General features: G+C 30.7%; 1 pseudogene; it reads right to left on the reverse strand.

The window, feature by feature from the left end:
• Positions 1-10,993: 10,993 nt before the first annotated feature.
• LOC101492103 (type I inositol polyphosphate 5-phosphatase 12-like) overlaps positions 10,994-14,632 on the reverse strand; it is a 5,412-nt pseudogene continuing 1,773 nt past the window's right edge.

The following is a 14,632-nucleotide window of genomic DNA, read 5'->3' on the forward strand; positions in this document are numbered from 1 at the left end:
TTTTTTTTAAAAAAATTAAGCTATGGATACATCAATGAAAAACATTAATTTTTTTATATAATTTAACTGAGTTAAATTGTTCAATTCTCAATACAAAATCAATATAAATGTCTAAAAACACACAAATTGTGTTCGATTACAATAACAAATAAACTCAAATAAACAAATAATATTAAATTATTATATAACAAAATCATGAATTTCACTCGAAATAAAATAAATAAAAACAGCATACCCACAAATATGGTACAAGTACCAGTACCAGTAACGGGTAACCACCAAGTATGGGTACTTCACCATTTTAGAAGTACTCCATGCTTTATAGCATAAGATGCATAAGGAATGTTTCAGCCATTATTTCGTATATAAAATGCAAGCAATATCCCAATCATCTTCCACATCATTAATTAGAACAAAATATAAAATGACAATAGGTATTTAGCTCTACAGACAATACCTGGATAGATGCTTTCCCATTCTTTCAACAAATATTGAATAAAAGTCACAAACCAAAGGTAGGTGGCAGTTCACAATTTTATGCTCTGAGACTATGTAGTTCAGATCAAGAAATATTGGGTAGCTGTTTTTACCAATTTTAAGGCTGACAGATATGGTGACAGTTTGGTTTGATGAAGCTGAAATGCATATATTAGTCTACGCATATATCACAATATTTCGGAAGTCAGCGTGATAACAGGCAAATAGAGTATAATAAAGACTGATTTAAGTTAAGACCATTTTACTAAAAGTAACAGTATATATTTAATTATTTATGTAACACATTCATATAAAGAATGTTATATAGGAAGTTAGAGTTGATTATAAAGAATACTGATCAGTAATTCCTTGGATGAATTTGTCTCAGTAGTCTTTCATTCTTAAACTCCAAGTTCACAACACTAAATTGATCATCATCAACTCCAACTTTGCTCTGAGCATAAACAAGAATAGCAATAGGAAAACATTTTCAGCACACCAAAAGCAATGGTAAGAAAAGCGAAACGAAGATAATAAATTGAAAGGAAGATTAACCAATTAACAGAATTCAATTCCAAGACAGTATTCAGGGTAACCATTAATACTGTAATTAGAACTCCTTCCATAAATCCTTTTTGTAACCATAGAGCTCTTGCTATTGTTGTCTGCCTATAATTACAACCCTTTGATCCGGTATAAAATACATCATGAACCTATACCAAGGAGACAATTGAGCACACAAGGGTAAAATAAAACAATACAATAGCTAACAAAAAAACTTTGAAAAAAAACTGAATATGCATCTAATATTTAAGTGACAGAATTTGCAACATTAGATTGATTGTCCCAGAAGACCACAATTCCAATTGCAAAACACCTATATAATAAAATTTATTAACAATAACAAACATCATGACTTCACAACTTGCTCATATCCCTTCTTCCACACGCTACGTGATCTGTGCAAATTTCAATTTTTAATTGTTAGGGTCATACTATCCATTCTGCTGCCTTTCTGAATTGGCACACTATCTTGTCCTCTGTTTCCTAGATAGTTCAATTTTTTCATCAATAAGAAAAAAAAGTGGCATACTATCGTAATAGAAAGTTCATGATCAACCCCTTCAAAGTTCAAACAATTATTGAATCTGATAACCAAATAAAGTAATGTGATTCAACAACATATTTCTAAACTAACATGGTTTGAAAATGAGCTCAAAAGAGTACGAAAGTTTGGAGCTTAAACAATTAAAAGCTAAGCATTTAACTTATAGCTCAATCCTACTACTAGCAGAGTGACTTCACGGCCTCATCAACATTCTTCTTTAAACAATATGAATGACTGTATAACTGCCTCATATGTGACAGCAGAGGGCTTAAGACCCTCTTTCATCGTCTTTTTCATCACCTTACTAGCAGTTGCAAAATCTCCAGCTTTGCCAAGGTAACAAACCAAAGTGTTATATGTGACAATATGGGGATTAACCCCAGTTTCTTCCATTTGGTTAAGCATTATTCTTCTTACATAACACATTTATGAGAACATAGTAGCGAATGCTATCAAGACTGAACCTTACACGTTTCAATTGTGACATAACAACACTGGCATCACCTATCCTTCCAGCAATGCTTAAGGCAGATATCAAATTGCGTGTAAACAATTGCATCCGGTCAGCATCCAATACTCAACATCTCATCAAAATATTGCATGGCTTTAATATTGTTCACACCACATAATGCATATATCAACACAATATAAGTAACAGCATTTCCTTCCAGCTTTGCAGAACCCATCAATCAAGCAATTCTATGGAACAGTGTTTGGCCTATTTTCCTTCTCAGTTTTCCTCTCTGCCAACAAACTCAAACAATTTTCTTTGCTCCCAACTTTACTAAGTTTGTCAATCAAAGTATTATACAAGACCATATCAGGTTCCACACCAATCCTATTCTTTTCTCCTTTACCTCTCAATTTATCAAATACCCTCAACGCCTGATTGATCCTCCTAGCCTTGCATATGTGATTAATAATAATCCCAAAGGTTATAACACTGGATCCGTATTTTCGTTTCTTCCATCTCTGCCAATAGTTTAATGATCTTTTGAATCTCTTTGCCTATTTTCGTTTCTTCCATCTCTGCCAACAGTTTAATGATCTTTTGAATCTCTTTGCCTTTCGAGCCCGTCAACAAGGCATTGCAAGATGCCGCTTCAACAGGACAACCCAATTTCATCACACCACCCAAGATCATTGAGGCACAATATTGTCATCTCAATTTATCGAATTTAATGTCATATAGACTCAAAGATTAAGTTTGTGTCTATGATCATCGAGGCACAATACTGCCCATCCAATTCCAAGTTCAAATGAATAAAAAACTCATATTGAAGGCCACGTGTAGGGTCAATATCCAATATCATATCAATAAAAAATTCATATGGCAAGCCACATTTTGGGTCAATAATTCATCTTGTAATTAAATATCAGGTTTTCCAATCATACTATCCCAATTTCATTTTATATGAATAAAAAGTTTACATTGCAAGCCACATTTTGGATAAAGAATTCATCTCGTAATTAAACTTCGGGTCATCCAATCATATTATCTCAAATTTTCAATTTCATTTCATATGAATAAAAAATTCATATTGAAGACCACATTTATGGTTAAGAATCTATCTCATAATTAAATTTCAGATCATCCAATAATACTATCTCAATTTCATATTAATAAAAAACTCATATTGAAGGTCACATTTAGGGTCAAAAATCTATCTCGTAATTAAATTTCAAGTCATCCAAAAATGCTATCTCAATTTCTTTTCATACGGGTAAAAAACTCATATCGCAAGCCACATTTTAGTTCAAGAGTTCATTTCGTAATTAAGTTCTAGGTCTTCCAATCATACTATCTCAATTTCATTTCATATGAATAAAAAATTCATATTGCAAGCCACATTTTGGGTCAAGAATTATCTCGTGATTAAATTCCAAATAATCCAATCCTACTATCTCAAATTCTCAATATCTTTTAATATGAATAAAAAATTCATATTGAAGGCCACTTTTACTGTAAAAAATCGGGTCATCCAAAAAATATTATGGCAATTTCATATGAATAAAAAATTCATACTACAAACCACATTTTTGGTCAAGAATTCATCTCGTAATTAAATACCTGGTCAATGAAACATATTATATCAGATTCATTTCATATGAATAAAAAATTCATATTGAAGGCCACGTATAAATCAAGAATTTATCTCATAGTTAAATTTGAGATCATCCAAGCATAGCGACTTTTCAATTTTTATTAACCTTCTCAATCAAGGATAACCAAGAATCATCAAGATTATACATTCTTGGATAATCAATTATAATGCTGTTGAAAACAAAAACCTACCCCCAAAACGTTTGTGTCAAACACAGTTTTGGAGACAAAGAATGTTTGCTCAATAGAAGAACGGAATCAATAGATCAGAAACCAAAGGATAATGGGTTGAAAATGAAATAGAGAGAGATTCATATCTCTTTCAAATGAAGCAAATCATGGACACAAGAAACTTGAATCCAAAAAAAAAATTATGTAACTTCTTGGCCACCTTTTTATGGCACAAATTCAAATAAGAATTCTAGATTCATAGAGATCGGGCGTTCTTGGTTGAATTGAATGTAGGAGGACAATTTACAAAATTTTGCATCAAACAATATCGAGACAATTTACCATCATCATTACAATTTATCAAATTTAAACCATATAAGCACACAATACCATCGTCCCATTTTATTGAATTCATGATCATATTCACATGTATAAATTTTTCATCCAAGTTCGTCGAAGCTATGGCAAAATACTATAATCTCAATTTATCAAATTTAAGATCAATTAGACTCAAATCCAAATTTTATCTAGACTTAGATATCATATTTTTGCGTCTAGGGCATCAACGCATAACAACATCATCCCAATTTACCAAATTTAGAATCATCCAGGCTCAAATATCATATCTTGCATCTAAAATCATTGAGGCACAATATCATCATCCTAATATACCGAACTTAAGATTGTCTAGGATTAAATTTCTTATCCAAGGTCGTTGAGGAACAATATCATCATCCTAATTTATCAATCATTTAGGATCGTCTACACTTAAATATAAAGTTACAATCATTCTAACTATCAATTATAGGAACATATAAGAACAAATTATGCATTCAAGATCACAGGGCACAACACCATCCCAATTTATTGAACTTAGAATCATTTAGGCTCAGATAAAAATTTTACCCAAAGTCTGGAGGCTCAACGCTATCATCATAATTTAACAAATTTAGGTTCATCAAATATCAAATTTTGAGGCACGATATCATCATCTCAATCTATCAAGTATATGATCATGTAGGTCAAAAATCATATTTGGCATCCATGGTCATTGATACACCAATGTTCCAATTTAACAAATTAGGGACATCTAGGCTCAAATATTGAATTTTGTATCCAATATGGCTGAGGTGCAATATAATCATCTAAGTTTATAGAATTTCCTTTCAATAAGACAAAAAAGTCAAATTCAAATTCGTGGTCGTCTAGGCACAAAACCATCATCCTAATGTATCGAACTTAGGACCATTTAGACTTATATATCATATTTTGCATCCGATGTCGAGATGCAACATCAATCTATCGAGGCACAAAACCATCATCCTAATGTATCGAACTTAGGACCATTTAGACTTAAATATCATATTTTGCATCCAATGTCGAAATGCAACATCAATCCATCGAGGCAAAAAACCATCATCCTAATTTATTTATTTCAACATCATATCCTCGTCTATAAATTTTGCATCCAAATTCATTGAAGCACCATACCATAGTCCGAAAATCAAATTTTACATCTAAGTTGATCAAAGCTTAATACGACCATCATCCTCTTAATTTACCAAATTTAAAATAGTCTATTAAGCTCAAACCCTAAGACCATCTAGGCTCAAATGCCATTTATGGCATCTAAGGTAAAATACCCATCATTCTAATTTATCGAATTTAGGATAACATGCTCCTATATAAATTTTGAAATCCAGGTTCAATATTAATCATCTCCCTATCAAATTCCACATCTAAGTTGATCAAAGCAAATATCATAATCCTCCCAATTTAACAAATATAGGATAGTCTACAAGGCTCAAATATCAAATTTCGAATCCAAGAGGTCATCGAGGCTTAATCCATCATTTTAATATACCGAATTTAAGATCATCGTTAAATATCATTTTTGGCATCTAGGGCAAAATATCCATCATTCCAATTTATCGACTTTAGGATAATAAGCTCCTATGTAAATTTTGCAAACGAGGTACAATATGAAGCATCTCACTATCAAATTCCACATCTAAGTTGATCAAAACACAATATCATAATCCTCCCAATTTATCAAATATAGGATAGTCTACAAGGCTCAAATATCAAATTTCGAATCCAAGAGGTCATCGAGGCTTAATCCATCATTTTAATATACCGAATTTAAGATCATCGTTAAATATCATTTTTGGCATCTAGGGCAAAATATCCATCATTCCAATTTATCGACTTTAGGATAATAAGCTCCTATGTAAATTTTGCAAACGAGGTACAATATGAAGCATCTCACTATCAAATTCCACATCTAAGTTGATCAAAACACAATATCATAATCCTCCCAATTTATCAAATATAGGATAGTCTACAAGGCTCAAATATCAAATTTCGAATCCAAGAGGTCATCGAGGCTTAATCCATCATTTTAATATACCGAATTTAAGATCATCGTTAAATATCATTTTTGGCATCTAGGGCAAAATATCCATCATTCCAATTTATCGACTTTAGGATAATAAGCTCCTATGTAAATTTTGCAAACGAGGTACAATATGAAGCATCTATCTCATGATCCAACTTCATATCAATAAAAAATTCATATGACAAGCCACATTTCGGGTCAAGAATTCATCTTGTAATTAAATATCAGGTTTTCCAATCATACTATCCCAATTTCATTTTATATGAATAAAAAAATTATATTGCAAGCCACATTTTAGATCAAGAATTCATCTCGTAATTAAACTTCAGGTCATCCAATCATACTATCTCAAATTTTCAATTTCATTTCATATGAATAAAAAATTCATACTACAAACCACATTTTAGGTCAATAATTCATCTCGTAATTAAACTTCAGGTCATCCAATCATACTATCTCAAATTTTCAATTTCATTTCATATGAATAAAAAATTCATACTACAAACCACATTTTAGGTCAATAATTCATCTCGTAATTAAACTTCAGGTCATCCAATCATACTATCTCAAATTTTCAATTTCATTTCATATGAATAAAAAATTCATACTACAAACCACATTTTAGGTCAATAATTCATCTCGTAATTAAACTTCAGGTCATCCAATCATACTATCTCAAATTTTCAATTTCATTTCATATGAATAAAAAATTCATATTGAAGAACACATTTATGATTAAGAATCTATCTCATAATTAAATTTCGGATCATCCAAAAATACTATCTCAATATCATATTAATAAAAAAACTCATATTGAAGGTCACATTTAGGGTCAAGAATCTATCTCGTAATTAAATTTCAAGTCATCCAAAAATGCTATCTCAATTTCTTTTCATACGGGTAAAAAATTCATATCGCAAGCCACATTTTAGATCAAGAGTTCATCTCGTAATTAAGTTTCGGGTCTTTCAATCATACTATCTCAATTTCTTTTCATATGAATAAAAAATTCATATTGCAAGCCACATTTTGAGTCAAGAATTATCTCGTGATTAAATTCCAAATAATCCAATCATATTATCTCAAATTCTCAATCTCTTTTCATATGAATAAAAAATTCATATTGAAGGCCACTTTTACTGTCAAAAATCGGGTCATCCAAAAAATATTATGGCAATTTCATATGAATAAAACATTCATACTACAAACCACATTTTAGGTCAATAATTCATCTCGTAATTAAATACCTGGTCATCGAAACATATTATATGAGATTCATTTCATATGAATAAAAAGTTCACATTGAAGGCCACATATAAGTCAAGAATTTATCTCATAGTTAAATTTGAGAACATCTAAGCATAGCGACTTTTCAATTTTTATTAACCTTCTCAACCAAGAATAACCAAGAATCGTCAAGATTATACATTCTTGGATAATCAATTATAATGTTGTTGAAAACAAAAACCTACCCCCAAAACATTTGTGTCAAACACAGTTTTGGAGACAAAGAATGTTTGCTCAATAGAAGAACGGAATCAATAAACCAGAAACAACAAAGTCTGTAACTTCGTTGCCATCTTTTTATGGCACCAATTCAAATCACAATTCTAGATTCATAGAGATCAGTTGTGGATGTCTTTACAATGTCGAGCAAATCAAGTATTCATATATCAAATCCCTAAATAAATAAATCAATCCATTGATTTATCATTTCGGCTTCCTCAACTGATCCTACATTTGAACTGTTTTCCAGCTTGATCGTCAATAACTATTTCAAATTTATGTGCCATCAAAGTTATAAACTATAAGACATCAAATCAGAAATCTTGTTATAAATAACATATATATGTAATTATAAATCAAAATACCATTGAAGATTTGAAGAACTTGAATATACCAACAGAAGCGAGGAATTAAGAAAAACAAGCATAACACAACATAATCAAATCCATTGAATAAACATATTTATATAACTGAGAAAAAAAACATCAGTTTGTAGCATTCGCCACACAAAATGAACAATGATTAAATAATGATTCTCATTTCTAAGTTCTAAAACTAGTTTTTAGGTAGCCAAGCAACTATCCTCTTCACAATACTAGACCAACTATGTTGACAACTATAACTATATACATTATTTTTTAAAGAATTGGCTGATTACTATGTCAACAGCTATAATGAGAGGGAATAGCTACTTTGGAAGGAAAAAACATTCAGTCTTTTGCTTAATTATTCAGTATACATATTTATTTTCTATGTGTATGCTTTATTCAACAGGCTTATTCAATAAGATATTTAGCTCTTTAGTACACAGATGAAGTCCAGCAAAGAAAAAGATATTCTATAAAAAAACTGAAGCATAAAAAGTATGCAGAAGTAGAAAACTAGCAAAGTACTATTGATAAAAATAACACGATATATGAGAGAGCATGGGATCTGGTACATATTTCAAGAGAATTTCCAAAAAATTATTGGTCATTGACTATATCAAAAATTGTGTACCTCATTACCACACTTCAAGCCTGTGCACCTAATCTTCCGTTGCAAATCAGAATCAAGCTTAGTGAGCATATAGCCCAACCCAACGACACAACCTCTACTTCAAACTCATGTTCACAGACCGATATGTTTGCACAATGATATCATAATCAGAGGAAATATATGGTAACATCAATACAGTGGCATGAAAATCGTATCAACATAAGATCTAAGACGCATAGGTACGGTACTAGTACGAGTACGTGATATGGTATTTTTTTTTTAATAAGGTATGGATACATCAATGAAAAACATTAATTTTTTTATATAAATTAACTTAGAGAGTTAAATTGTTCAATTCACAATACAAAATCAAAATAAATATCTAAAAAATCACAAATTGTGTTCGATTACAATAATAAATAAACTCAAATAAACAAATAATATTATATTACTATATAACAAAATCATGAATTTCACTCGAAATAAAATAAATAAAAACAGAATACCCACAAATATGGTACGAGTACCAATACCGGGTAAGCACCCAGTATGGGTACTTCACCATTTTAGAAGTACTCCATGCTTTATAGCATAAGATGCATAGGAAATGTTTCAACCATTATTTCGTATATAAAATGCAAACAATATCCCAATCATCTTCCACGTCATTAATTAGAACAAAATATAAAATGACAATAGGTATTTACCTCTACAAACAATACCTGGACAGATGTTTTCCCCATTCTTTCAACAAATATTGAATAAAAGTCACAAACCAAAGGTAGGTGGCAATTCACAATTTTATGCTCCAAGACTATGTAGATCAGATCAAGAAATATTGGGTAGCTGTTTTTATCAATTTTAAGGCAGACAGATTTGGTGACAATTTGGTTTGATGAAGCCGAAATGCATATATTAGTCTACGCATAACTGATAATATTTCGGAAGTCAACGTGATAACAGGCTAATAAAGTATAATAAAGACTGATTTAAATTTAAACCATTTTACTAAAAGTAATAGTATACATTTAATTATTTATGTAACAACTCATTCATATAAAGAATGTTATATAGAAAGTTAGAGTTGATTATAAAGAATACTGACCAGTAATTCCTTTGATGAATTTGTCTCAGTAGTCTTTCATTCTTAAACTCCAAGTTCACAACACTACACTGATCATCATCAACTCCAATTTTGCTCTGAGCAAAATCAAGAATAGCAATAGGAAAACATTTTCAGCACGCCAAAAGCAATGGTTAGAAAAAGGAACATGTAAAAGGAAGTGAAATGAAGATTAACCAATTAACAGAATTCAATTCTAAGACATTATTCAGGGTAACCATTAATACTGTAATTAGAACTCCTTTTATAAATCCTTTTTGTAACCATAGAGCTCTTGCTATTGTTGTTTGCCTATTATTAGAACCCTTGGATATGATATAAAATACATCATGAACCTATACCAAAGAGACAATTGAGCACACTAGGGTATAATATAACAAAATACAAAAGCTAACAAAAAAGACATTGAAAAAAAACTGACTATGCATCTGAAATTTAAGTGATAGAATTTGCAACTTTAGACCGACTGTCACAGAAGACCACAATTCCAATTGCAAAACACCTATATAATCAAATTTATTAACAATAACAAACATTAAGACTTCCAACTTGCACATATCCCTTCTTCGACACGCTACGTGATCTGTGCAAATTTCAATTTTTAATTGTTAGGGTCAAACTATCCATTCTGCTGCCTTCCTCAATTGGCTCACAATCTTGTCCTTTGTTTCTTAGATAGTTCAATTTTTTCATCAATAAGAAAAAAAAGTGCCATAGTATCCTAATAGGAAGTTCATGATCAACCCCTTCAAAGTTCAAACAATTATTCAATCTGATAACCAAATAAATATATTACTAAAATAATGTGGTTTGAAAATGAGCTCAAAAGAGTACCAAAGTTTGGACCTTAGACAATTAAAAGCTAAGCATTTAACTTATATCTCAAGCCTACTACTAACAGAGTGACTTCATGGCCTCATCAACATTCTTCTTTAAACAATATGAATGAATGTATAACTGCCTCATATGTATCAAGACTGAACCCAACCCGTTTCAACTGTTACATAACAACACTCGCATCACCTATCCTTCCAGCAATGCTTAAGCCAGATACCAAGCTTCATGTAAACAATTGCATCCGGTCAGCATCCAGAACTCAACATCTCATCAAAATATTGCATGGCTTTATCAATATTGTTCACACCACATAATGCAAATATCAGAACAGTATAAGTAACAGCATTTCCTTTCAACTTTGCATAACCCATCAATCAAGCAATTATATGGAACAATGTTTGGCCTATTTTTCTTCTCAGTTTTCCTTTCTGCCAGCAAACTCAAACCATCTTCTTCCCTCCCAACTTTACTTAGTTTGTCAATCAAAGTATTATACAAGACCAAATCAGGTTCCACACCAATCCTATTCTTTTCTCCTTTACCTCTCAATTTATCAAATACCCTCAACGCCTGATTGATCCTCCTAGCCTTGCATATGTGATTAATAATAATCCCAAAAGTTATAACACTGGATCCGTATTTTCGTTTCTTCCATCTATGCCAACAGTTTAATGGTCTTTTGAATCTCTTTGCCTTTCGAGCCCGTCAACAAGGCATTGCAAGATGCCGCTTCAACAGGACAACCCAATTTCATCACACCACCCAAGATCATTGAGGCACAATATTGTCATCTCAATTTATCGAATTTAATGTCATATAGACTCAAATATTAAGTTTGTGTCTAAGATCATCGAGGCACAATACTGCCCATCCAATTCCAAGTTCAAATGAATAAAAAACTCATATTGAAGCCCACATGTAGGGTCAAGATCCAATTTCATATCAATAAAAAATTCATATGGCAAGCCACATTTCGGGTCAAAAATTCATCTTGTAAATAAATATCTGGTTTTCCAATCATACTATCCCAATTTCATTTCATATGAATAAAAAGTTTACATTGCAAGCCACATTTTAGATCAAGAATTTATCTCGTAATTAAACTTCGGGTCATCCAATCATACTATCTCAAATTTTCAATTTCATTTCATATGAATAAAAAATTCATATTGAAGACCACATTTATGGTTAAGAATCTATCTCATAATTAAATTTCGGATCATCCAAAAATACTATCTCAATTTCATATTAATAAAAAACTCATATTGAATGTCACATTTAGGGTCAAGAATCTATCTCGTAATTAAATTTCAAGTCGTCCAAAAATGCTATCTCAATTTCTTTTCATACGGGTAAAAAATTCATATCGCAAGCCACATTTTAGGTCGAGAGTTTATCTCGTAATTAAGTTCCGGGTCTTCCAATCATACTTATGAGTACAACTACAAAAAGAAGATAATAATAACATGTAATAAAAATACAGTTGTCAAAAAAAGTAGTAATTAATCTTTATTTTAAAACTTTATTTTATTGTATATTATTATTATCTTTTTATAAAGTACAACTAAAAAGCAAATATAATAATAACATATAATAAAATAGAATTGTTAAATAAAAATGTACTTATTATTTTATTTGAAAATTCTATTTTTTTTACATATTATTATCTTTGTTTTGTATTTGTAATTTATAACGAAGATAATAATAACATATAATAAAATAGAGTTATAAAATAATAATTAATTTTATTTAACAACTCTATTTTATCATATATTATTATTATCTTTTTATGAAATACAAGATAATAATAACATATAATAAAATAGAGTTATAAAATAATAATTAATTTTTATTTAACAACTCTATTTTATCATATATTATTATTATCTTTTTATGAAATACAACTATAAAACGAAAACAATAATAACATTATCTTCGTTTAATAGTTGTACTATTTTTTGCAATTCCTCACCCACAAAAGTAACATAAATAACCAAGTAAAAGATACAGTACCTCAAGCCATCTAGGAAAGCCAAAGGCAGCTCTTCGGATATAATTTGGTGCTTCTCCATCATTCTTGACAATAGACTGGCATTCAGAAGTGATCTTGAATTATGGATAATAACATGATTTTTCGAACAAATATCTGATTTTCTCATTTGATGTCATATAATGTCCACAAATTCTTTTCTCCTAATTGATCTATCAGCATGAGAAATTCTCACATAGAACAGGTTTGCGATCACTACCAGTCACATCCATACAAGCATCATACCTGTTAAATGGTTTCAATGATAACAAATTGTAGCCAATAGGAAAATAAAAATAGAAAACAATTTTGACCATGAAACATACTGTAAAATTGAAGACACAGCAGGACAGTCTAAATTGCAGTCAGACACGGCAGCTGCCCGAGTATCACGATACATTATTCTATCACACCAGTCAGGAATTCGCTTTTTCTCCCCATAATCATATCCTGAAAGAATGTATACAAGTTACACCACTGTTAATTTTCTTACCCACAAAACTAGCCGTGGTGACGAAAAAACAAATTGTTAAATCCATATTGACAAAAGACAAAATTGAAACTGCATTTTCATTGATTTGCTAATTTTTAATCCATTAGAAAGTGACAAACAAAATTGAAATCAACATGTAACGCACCAGTATTGCTTGACATGCCATCTATTTACGTCCTAATCTAGTTGGTGTCCTCTCAAAATTATAAGCTGGAGGAAATTTGATTATTGCCTCCCGCATTCCCTGGAAAACTGTTCCAGCTTTCATCTCTGCCCTGAGCTGCTCTTTTTCTCTAAGCCAATCAAAACATCTTTGAGAAACAAAGTCCCTGGCTTCATAATACAATATACCAAAAAGCCGTTAGGTGAAAAGTTCCATCAATTTTTTTTCATACGGGTAAAAAGTTCATATTGCAAGCCACATTTTAGGTCAAGAGTTAATCTCGTAATTAAGTTTCAGGTCTTCCAATCATAATATCTCAATTTCATTTCATATGAATAAAAAAATCATATTGCAAGCCACATTTTGGGTCAAGAATTATCTCGTGATTAAATTCCAAATAATCCAATCAAACTATCTCAAATTCTCAATCTCTTTTCATATAAATAAAAAATTCATATTGAAGGTCACATTTACGGTCAAAAATCGGATCATCCAAAAAATATTATGGCAATTTCATATGAATAAAAAATTCATATTGCAAACCACATTTTAGGTCAAGAATATTAAATACCTGGTCATCGAAACACACTATATCAGATTCATTTCATATCAATAAAAAATTCATATTGAAGGCTTCATATAAGTCAAGAATTTATCTCATAGTTAAATTTGAGATCATCCGAGCATAGCGACTTTTCAATTTTTATTAACCTTCTCAATCAAGAATCATCAAGATTATACATTCTTGGATAATCAATTATAATGCGTTAATGTTGCAAACAAAAACCTACCCCAAAACATTTGTGTCAAACACAGTTTTGAAGACAGAGAATGTTTGCTAAGAAGAGAATCAATAGATCAGAAACCAAAGGATAATGGGTTGAAAATGAAATAGAGAGATATTTATTTTTCTCTTTCAAACGAAGCAAATCATGGACAGCAGAAACTTGAATCCAAATAACAAAGTATGTGACTTCGTTGCCATCTTTTTACGGCACCAATTCAAATCAGACAGTAAATGCATGGATAGACCTACCTACAATCGTTATATAGACAGTAATTGCATGGATAGACTATACACATTACACAAAATTGTTCTTTGTATTTACATTACTTTCTTTTCTGATAATCAAATACACGTGATTTTGACTTCCTCGTTTTTAGAAAATAAAATGGCTACAGCTGCAACCACTAAGAAGCATCATTATTTTACGGTAGCAGTATACAGTACTATCTTTAATGAGA

Source organism: Cicer arietinum, chromosome 6 (genome assembly GCF_000331145.2).
Source record: "Cicer arietinum cultivar CDC Frontier isolate Library 1 chromosome 6, Cicar.CDCFrontier_v2.0, whole genome shotgun sequence".
Taxonomy (NCBI): domain Eukaryota; kingdom Viridiplantae; phylum Streptophyta; class Magnoliopsida; order Fabales; family Fabaceae; genus Cicer; species Cicer arietinum.